The sequence below is a fragment of the Ciconia boyciana genome, chromosome 10 (genome assembly GCF_034638445.1).
Source record: "Ciconia boyciana chromosome 10, ASM3463844v1, whole genome shotgun sequence".
NCBI lineage: Eukaryota > Metazoa > Chordata > Aves > Ciconiiformes > Ciconiidae > Ciconia > Ciconia boyciana.
The window spans coordinates 15,772,466-15,782,559 of record NC_132943.1 but is presented as its reverse complement, the minus strand read 5'-3'; the positions used below and the strand labels follow the sequence as shown (position 1 = coordinate 15,782,559).

At 38.2% G+C, this 10,094-nt stretch overlaps 1 long non-coding RNA gene across 1 annotated transcript in view; it reads right to left on the bottom strand.

Annotated features, from left to right (window-relative positions):
* Positions 1 to 290: 290 nt before the first annotated feature.
* Positions 291 to 10,094, bottom strand: part of LOC140657750 (uncharacterized) — a 131,460-nt gene continuing 121,656 nt past the window's right edge. Inside the window, exons 2-4 of the long non-coding RNA XR_012044474.1 lie at positions 4,087 to 4,139; positions 3,361 to 3,418; positions 291 to 550 (exon numbers count right to left, since the gene is read on the bottom strand). This is a non-coding gene — a long non-coding RNA (uncharacterized lncRNA). The remainder of the gene's footprint in view (positions 551 to 3,360; positions 3,419 to 4,086; positions 4,140 to 10,094) is intronic.

Here is a 10,094-nt window from a genome sequence, read left to right as displayed (position 1 = left end):
TTGTCAAACGAGCGCATTTCATGATCGTAAAGTGCCATCTTCAGAGTACTTCCAGACCCCACACTGTGATTGCAGGCTGCCTGCCCCCCCCCCCCCCCTTTAATTAAGAAGCCCTCTCATGCTCATGCTGGGACTGTTGCACACATTGAACCTTGGCATTTCCAGATCCATTTCTCTTCTTTAAAGCCCTATTGCTTCTACACAATCTGTAGAGACTGTTGCATTTTAAATGGATCTTTAATGCATTCATTTGTACATAACTTTGCCCCAGAAAAAGTCACAACAGGAATATCAAGCTGCTGTCAGCTTGATGTACACGAGTATCAGACTTAGTCAGACTCCAAGTAAGTTGCCATCACCTTCAGAGAGATTCAACAAAGAGATGGCAAAAAAGAGAAAACTGTCTGCATATTTATGGTACCCACTTCCCATCTGTGATGTTCACCGTAGGTCCATCAGGCCAGGTATGGGGGAGGCTGTGCCACATTGCACTTAGTGGTATAATATTTCTACAATATTGCAGTCGTTGAACTAGGGATGAGACACAAATCTAAAATGAGATGGAAGAGGAGAAATAGAGTCAATCTCAACAGCAAGCTTAGCCCTATAAGACTCTTCTCCCCCTACTTGCCCCCTCCCATGGCAGGAAGGTCATCCCACCTCCTCTTTTGAAGTGGTTAAATTCACTTCTACTGATAAGAGAACTGAGTGCCTGGAAGATTTTGAATCCAAAGAAAGTCAAAGTCAATCTCAAATAATCTTAATGTAAATTTTCTACTCTTGTGGTAAGATTACCTCATTACTCAGGGATTTCAAGACATGTCTACAGGTCTTTCAAACTGGAACAGCTTGACTTGTCTCAGGCTAGCCTATTCAGCTGTCCATGGCCTTAGAAATCAAGACCATAAATCACATTTTTTTATAAAGATCAAAATAAGCTATGAATGTACATATTTGTGGTCAGATTTTGTCACAGTAGGCATTTTTTTTCTTTATGTCATTCTCCAGCAGTTGAATATGTAAAAGGAAATGATGTATATATCTTTTTTTTTTCTCCTGATGCCATTTAATATAGGGCTAAAGCTCAGCTAAAAAAGGTTTATTTTCTTTGGTTTTTTGGTTTTTTTTTAAACAGTCAAATATCAGCTGTAGTGGCTCCTACAAAACAAGATACAACCTTAATAATTTGTGCAGCCTTTGAGAAAAGAAGGGATTAGTGTGGTGTATCCTGCACCTAGAAATTACTATTGTTCAGAAAGAATAATAATAATGAAAAAAAGATTAAGCGTCCCTATCCAGGCTAGAATTGCTATTGTAAATGAGGCTGTAGACTGAGGAATTGACCTTTTTAGACAGAACAGCTGAATCTTTCTGTGAATTATGGGACACCCCTACAAGTTAGCATCTATCTACAGCTTGCGATGCTTCATACTAGCTAGAGAAATGATGTGCTGTGATGTGGACCTTGCCGCATATGTAATGTAGAGTGTGAAATGAATACTGCTCTTATAAGTAGCTGAAATGTCCCTGACAAACAGTAGCCCCAAGAGAATAATTTTGAAATCCCAGCACTCTGAATCTACACTTTCCTTCATCTTGGGGAATCAGAGAGGAAGCCCCACTGCCACATTCAGCCTATCGCCCTGTCATGGTGGGATGTTTTCTGCTTTGCTTTGACTTTTAATGATGGAAAATCATTGTTCCCAGATTTTCTCTAGGAAGTCTGAGTTTTTGGGAAATCAGGGAATCTGTATGATGCCTGCCTCCAGGAAGCTTTTTGTTATAATGCCAGGCTAAGTCTGCTAGAGTCTGTGCCTGTAATTCTGGCACAGAAACACATATGCAGGGAAATGACATTTCTGTAGAAATATTGTAAGGCACAGTCCTTGCTTGCTTTGGACAAGCCTGCAAAGCAGGAGTGAGGAAACACTTGCTTTTCTATCCGTTATGCAACAGCATTCAGTGAAGTATTCCCAGGTGGCAGGGTGGTGACTTGGGCTGTGGAAGACTCAGGTTCAGCTCCCTGGTTCACTGCAAAGGCAGCAGAAAGGAATAATATGTGCCCACATTTCATCTGCTCTAGTTCGCAGCCACGTATGAGGACAAAGGCACCTTCCTTGCTTAGCCCAGCAGACAAAAGTGGTTAGTTTTAACACAGATCAGTTACCACACCATTGCTTATAGCCTGGCTTGCAAAGTTAGGTGCCCTTTCAGAGGCTTGTGAGTGTTATGACCTAAACAGAAAAGCAAAGGATGAGCAAAATTTATTCCCACTGAGCTTGCTTAGGTGGTGATGTCTGCATTATTAAGCACTGCATAAGTCTCTTCACCCTTTGATTTCTTATTGTGTCTTCAGACCTGTCTGTAAAGCACTGAACACAATTTTAACTCTAGATAAATCATGGGAAAGAATAATAGTTTTTGATCGTTTACACTATATGATTTTTTTTCTAACCTTCCCTTTCTGACAGCTCTCCATAGATTCCAGCCATGGGCTTGCATGCTCTTTTCAAATTTATGCACTTTTGACCGCAGTCTAGCTGTCTCCCACACAGCTAAACAATTATTCGAATATTGGTTCTTTGATGTTAATACCCACTTTTTATTGCTTCATCAATACTGAGCACAGGGTGAAATGGAGCAAGCTGCAACTTTTTAAGGCTTAGAGATCATGGTCATGAAGATGACAGAATCAAATTCACCTTGTCTACAGTTCATGATTTTTGTGCTATTCCTCACAGCACTGACATTTTTCTGGCCACAAAAGTGAAATAGTAAATTAACTAAATGCACCTAAGGAGATATGCTGCGAGTCCTCCTGATGACTAAACATCAAGTGGCCTCAAAGGAGTTACAACGCAATGAAATTAGATGTGTAGATTTCCTATTTTGTGAAGGAAAAAAACCCCTAAGCCTTTCCAGCACACATTCAGTTTAATTTTTCTCCTTAGCAGATTAACTCTCTTCTTTGTATATCAAATTTTGCAATATTTTTTGCCAGATTCTCAGCTGGGAAATTTTCAGCCCCAAGTAAATGAGATGTTGAAATGTTAACAAGGAAAGCAATTTGGTCCAGTGTCAGTAACTGTGCATGTGTTTCCTTATCTGGAGATTTAGTTGTCATCTTTTAAAAACAAACAAACTCTGAAGAATAACTTTGTTCCTTTAGGACTATCTGGGGTTGTAGTTAACTAAAACCTGTTTGTGTGCTTATGTCCTATGTGTTGCTTAAATGAGATATTAATTAATGAGAGCATAAGAGATCATCATTACATGGTAATGCATGAAGCCAAAAATCAAGTACAGCAAAATTCTGTGGTACAAATCATGGTCTAACCTGTTTTAAATGAATATAGTTACCTGGCAATTCTTGGGGTATAGCTGTGTCAGGTCAGCTGAGAACCCAGAAAAAGGAGGCCTAAAAGTGGTGAATAAAAGAAAAAGAGTTTGCAAATTTGCCTAGATCAAGCACTGCTCATTTTTCATCCTGTTACTGCAAAACCATTTACACAGAATAGTTGGGGAAATTGTCTGAACAGACCAAGGCTTTCCCCTCAGAAAAGGTAGAAAAATCACAGAATCGTTTAGGTTGGAAAGGACCTCTTGAAATCCTCAGGTTTGATTGTCTTGGCTGGTTAGACAGGGAGTAGTCACACTCCCACAGTCTTTAATAAAGTCTGTCAGTCAAATGAGAGAATATGGTACAGAGAGCATAAAACAAACAGGGTAGGGTAGATGAGAAAACACTGAAAACTAATTATGATTCCTGGTAAACATTTTCTGTTGAAAATTTTTGATGGATAATGGATTTTGATTAAAACTAATATTTTTGCTGGTAGTATTTGCTTTCTGCATTTCTTTTAGCTTTTTTAAGAGCACCAACCACTCTGAAAGGCTTTCTTTTTACTCTGAAAAATTATATTTCTAAAAGAAATATATAATTAAATTTATATATATATAATTAAAATTTTATAAAATACATACATATATTTATTTATTTATGTTATTTAAATATTTATATATATAAAAAATAGAAAATAATTTCCAAGTAACTCTATAATTAAGGATTGACCTAGACCTACTTACAATTTTCTACGCACGGATTCTTGTTGCTCATGTGTCCCAAATACAGTTGTCTTCTGGAAATACAAAAGTCCTCAGTCACCATAAGAGTTTCAGCAAAACTCAGGGTGTGTGTAACCCAGCAGCATGACGACTCCTTTTTTTGGGGCACTGTGTCAGCAGCACAGCTTCCCATAGTGAAGACATATGGCAAGGGCAAAGGCAGCCAAATCATGCATCCTAATCACTTAGCAATATTGCTGAATATGAGAAAACAGAAACTCCTGAAAATAACAATTTATAATGCTATCATAGCTTGGGAAAGCCTGTAGAGGATTAAATGGTCTTTTCCCACAATAAACAGAGATAGTCAGTTCAAACATACCATTAAAGGCAGTCATGAATGCCATGTCCCCGTCCTTATCTATAAAAGGATTCCTCTCAACAGGTTTTGATGAGCAAAAATGAAGGAGTAGTTTATTTTCTCTCAGACGTTTCTCACTAATATGAGACGTTTCACTGGTCTGTCTCCTGATGAGTGGCTCCAGACACAAACATAACAGAGCGCTGTCTCAGCTGGCCATACTTCCTACCCACACACAGTATCTATCTGCCTTGAAGGACAGCACTGCAGCAAGAGACAGAAGCACTACATGGTTAAGGAAGCAACAGCTGAACCATGGAGAATTAGTTTCAAGGTAGAAGAAACTTAGCAACATAATCATCTGTCTTTTTACAATGTTTACAATGCCAGGGGTTTGTTGATTTGTTCCTGTGCTTATTTTTGTGATAGTAAATTTGATTAGAATGAACCTTCCCTCTGGGTGCATTGGCAAACCATAAAGTAGAGATACACTGAAGCCTATTATAAAGTCAAAATCTATAAATAAATTTAGAGTTACACAAAACAATGCTAGGCATACTGAGCATTTTATTATTCAATATGTCTTTTTGCTAGTGGCATATCTACTTAATTCTGAGAGATCTGTGTTTTACTAAGCCCAGCAAGCATTTAATAACTAGCACTTTACAGCAACTTTTGTATAAACAAATATTCAAAGGTGCTTTTCAAAGATCCTAGCTCTTTCCTCAGTAAACAAATGGAAATGTAAAGCTCTTTGGAATGTTATGGACATTTTCTAGCTCATGATTAAAAAAGAAACTTGGATCGGAACAGTTCAAACTGAAACCTATGACTGCTTCTGGTAGAGCAGAGTGTTTTTATACAGACAGATCTATAAACTTACATGCAGTTTTGATACCTAGATTAGATGTTTGTGCTCCCTACCTGAACAACAGAGCTTTCAGTTTACTATAACTAGGGGTTTTCTCTATTTCTGGTATAAATTAGCTCAGTCCTAATTGAAACCCTTAATTTAGATGCCTAAGGCTGGAGGATGTGAATATCATACATGTCTGAATTGATTTTGTCTAGCATGGCATGTGGGTCCCAGGATTCCCCAAATCAGTGGCATTCAAACCTTGCCATGCAATCTTTGTGTGAAGAGAAGCTGTCCACTGAGACCTATTCTCTAGCTAAATCCACAGATTTGAAGGAGTGTCTGCCTGTGTTTCAAACCCACAGCTATCTGAATGCTGGCAATTTCAGTTCACAACCATTTCCCCAGTTTAAACAATGTCTTCTTGATTCACATCAATACCAAACTACCATAATGAAATGCATCCATTTATACTTTCTGCATACTCAAAGTTAAATAACTAATATTGGAAGGGGTCCAGTGTAATATAAGACTTCCTCTATCACCATAATTTTTGAGCTATTGAAAGGACAGACACTTTAAGTACAAAATTGAAAGGAAGACACTTTATGTGATCTCAGAGTTCAAAGATGTTAAAATCAGTTGCAGAAATAAAATGAGGCATCAAAGGTTTAATTTCAAAGATCATTATTTTCACAACTGAGCATCCTTAGTTAGGGCCTGCTGTTCAACTGGACTGACAACAAACAAATGATCCTGAAACAATGGGGTGGGACAAATGCTCAGTACTTCTGAGCACCTTGGCATTTTCTTTAGATCAGATACAGAGTCCCAAGTGAAACAACCAATAAGTTCTCTCCTCATTGCTCTTATGGGGATGACACTGCCATTTGACTGCAGATCACCAGGAATCAAATGTAATCCTCCATGTGTCTTTAAAACATAACTGAGTTGAGCAGGAAATCTCTGCCCATTTTGTGGGTGGATAACCCAGTTCTTGGTAATTCCATGAGAAAAGGAGACTCCTGTCTCCAGCTGTGGGAAACCCAAGGACCGGTGTCAGGCTGTGTCAGCCGAGGTTCTGCCCTGTGGATTTCCCCCCACATTTTTATAAGTGCTGAGTAGGGGCAGAAATTATCTCAGTCCTTAAGCAGAATTTCATCTGAAGTCAAACAAAATTCACTCCACATCAGTTTGGTAGGAAATTTTTTTAACATTGTAGTTACAGTTAACAGAAGCTATAATAACTGTATGTTAACATACTAATTTCAAAGCCGTACTAAATGCCAGGGGAAAATCAAATAGAAGTCTTTGTTAGGTTTGAAACAAGATGAACAAATGGTTTTCCAGGTAGAAGAGCAGTTGAATGTCTGAATGATGCTTGTGTTAATAGAATTCCCAGTTGAAACTGTCTTGAGCTCAGTAAGTTTCACTTTGTGAGCACTTCTAGACCCAAATGTCTGAGCCCTAAAGCTAAATATATAGTTGATCCATAGGTCATGCTAAACACTAGTCTTGCAATTCTTAATTAACTCATTTTGATAATACAGAGCAAGTAGCATTATCAGCAGACCATCAGCTTCCACAGAGAGTTGTAAATGCCATTGCTCTGCATATTCAACACTTAATAAATTAAAATGTATTTAAATTTCAAAAAATATATTTTATTTTTAATAATTCTGTTGATTGTATTTTCTTTCTCTTTATACTTTTTAAACTGTCTCTCATCTCTTTTGTTGTATCCTGGGTTTCAGAACTTCCAACTTGTAAATAAATTACTACAGCCCTTTTTACTCATTACACTAACTTAGTTTCTTAATAAACACTACTCTCTCTTCTCAGAATGCTACCACATTTCATGAGGATATGGTGCATTCATTGTGTTTTCTGTATTTAGTGATGCATATTAATTTCTAAATCAAATACTCCAAGCCAAATGCCATTAACATACATTCTAGACTCCAGTTCTGTTTCAAAAACTTCACATACCCCATGGTTTTGAAAACATCAGCCCAGAGGTTAGGCATAGTCTGCTGCATGAAGACTGGAAGAGGCTATTAAAACAAACACTGATAACTGCATCTTGATATCTTCTTTTGTCCTGAACTGTTGTAAATCAAAATCCCTTGTGAAAGAAGACAGGAAGGAAAGAGAATTCCCTTATAGCAAAGATGCAATCTATAAAATCAGATAATATCTACCATCCATTGTATTTTTTTGCTACTCTTTGGCTTTCTGGCATCCCAAAAGTCAAAACTGCAACAGCTTTGGTTGCTGCAGTAATTTATATTGATTTACCAAGCTGCAGTTTAATTGTCATTGCCATCATTGTGTCTGGTTTTGCTGAAAGAAATTAAAAAGTCTCAAGAGACAATTAGATTGTACCAGAGAGGTAAGTTGGTAGACTAGAGATTTGAGTTTTCTGCTTCAGTAAGGGTCATTTCATTTTTATGTGTTTAGGAATATCTAAAGGCTAGTTTTGCAGCACAAAGCAGACAGATAGAAGTAGCTATGGTCCTTGCTCCTTACCAAAGTAATTTGAAAAGAGTTTTCCAACCTACAGAAAGGACTGATGAATTAAGAATCTGTCCTTTCCCTGAGAAAATAGCAACATTTAAATGGGCAGTTTCCAATCTGAGATTGTCCTTGTGATAATACTTGAAATCAAATGTACTTGACTGTGCTTGTGCCAGGGCTGAAGTTGCCTCAGTATTTTTTTTTTCCCTGAGCCTTGTGATCAGTAGACCGGATTAACAAAAGGAACTGCCCAGCTATGCTGACAAGTAAAGACAGCTACAAGTTCATGAGAGAAAGAAAAAGAAACTCATATGCTGATCCTAAGAGGATTCCTCCTTGGAGTAGAGTGGGATCCGCACCAAGAAAAGTTTGTACTTTATTTTGTATATTTATGTTTGCTGTAATTTAGGTTTTTTAAAATATAGGAAGAAACTGAGCAATTTTGCCAATACTGTCATTGTCAGTGAGACAAACTTTGCAGCCACATGAACAGGCTGAGCAGCTTATGCAGCCTGTCCCTTCAGAGTGATGCGCTATTGATAATTGACATTCACATTTATTTAAAGACATCTGAATTCTGTTTTCTGTTCCTCAGGCATCAATGAATTAGCAAATTTGCTCTGTTGCAAATCATGAGTGAAAAGTCTCATACACGTTGTGCCTGAAGCCAGCAAACTTGCTGTACAAAGTGTGCGACAACTTGTTCAACGCAAAGGTTATCTAGTGATTCTCCACCTCGGTCAAAAGTCCTAGATCACTTGTTTTTCACCACAAGAGTTATGAAGGACTGGAGCTTCCCCTGACATGTGACAGGCTCCATTGCAAAGGTTCACATGTGCCCATTATTCCTGGAAAGGGAAAATGGTCCCCATCCTGTTCACAATCCCAGTGACTGTTACCTGCATTGCTGCATGGTTAGGCTGAGATCAACTCTCTTTCTCCACCATCTAATGATTTTGCAGTCAATAGTGACAAAGTATTCTCTCAGTATCCAGTGGGAATCTTGCCATGGACTTGCAATGGAGCCAAGGTTTTAAATGAAGTTGTCAGATGGTGAGGAAAGGAGGTATCACTTTGGGGCTCTCTGAAAATGAGGCAGAGCGAATGTGATCCTGCCTTGTGCTGTAACCCCGATATGGCCCTACATGGCATGAAGTGGCTTCAGAGATGCTCATATATGTGCAGGAGAAAAATTGGAAGTCATGGCAAGGAACTGTTTTGTCTGAAGACCAGGTTGTAAGCTCTTAGAGGCTGAGTGCACAGGAGGGCATGGCAGTAAGTGAGAACATTCTGAGGAGGGGCCCTCCCAGGCATCAACCTAACTCCCTGCCCTGTCTGGGGACAGGACAATGTGACTTACACAGACCCTCAGGACTGCCTGAGCTGTACGCAAAGGCTCTCCCACCCAGAGAGCCCGGGCTATGGTCCAGCCTTCCCTCTCCCTCCTCCGGGAGGTCTGCTCTGCACCTCTACAGATGCTATGCAAAGTTACACCCAAAGACAGTAAATGATTTGTGTACACCTGATGGCCTATGTGGTTGACACATTTGCTGTCATGGACTCGGTGATGTAGAATGATGGTCTCAGATGGGGCAGAAGGTCACTGGTTTCTGAGTGTTTATGCTATTTTTCCTGAAGTAGCCAAAATTCATCCTATTACAGCATTTACCCGATCAGAACACAGTGTTCTTTGGCTTATTTAAATGTAAATGACATGATATTTTTATCTCTAGACTTCTGTGTTCTTTACCTAGATTTCCTTTTTGGGGTTTGGGGTTTGTTTTGTTTATTTTTTTTTACTTTTGACTGATGTTTAGTACATTTGATAGTTTGATTTAATTTAATTTCTAATAGAAGTGTGGCTGATAATCTAATGCTTGACAAATAACTCCAAATTGCTATGTATTATTAAAAAAATAAGGATTTAAAGTCATGGCAACATGAAATGGTAATATGAGGAGAAAAATATTCCTGTTTCATGCCTTTGAAGAATCAGGCCTTGTCATCTCAGTATCTGTTTTATCATTCTTCAACATTTTTACTTTGTACATCTCATTTTATTTTTTTTTAAGAATGTAAAAAATGAGGCCTAAAGGAAGTGCATAGTGTCCTATTAAGTCAAATCCTTATATTAAATTCTACAGCTTAGGTTTTGTCCTGGAAAAAAACATTTAATGAGTTTTTGTGTAATGTTAGATATTATTCATACAGGTACAATAGGAGAAATGGTTTCTTACATAGCTTATAAGGAAAGAAGTTCACTTGTAGGCATGTAATTTCTGAGGAAAACACATT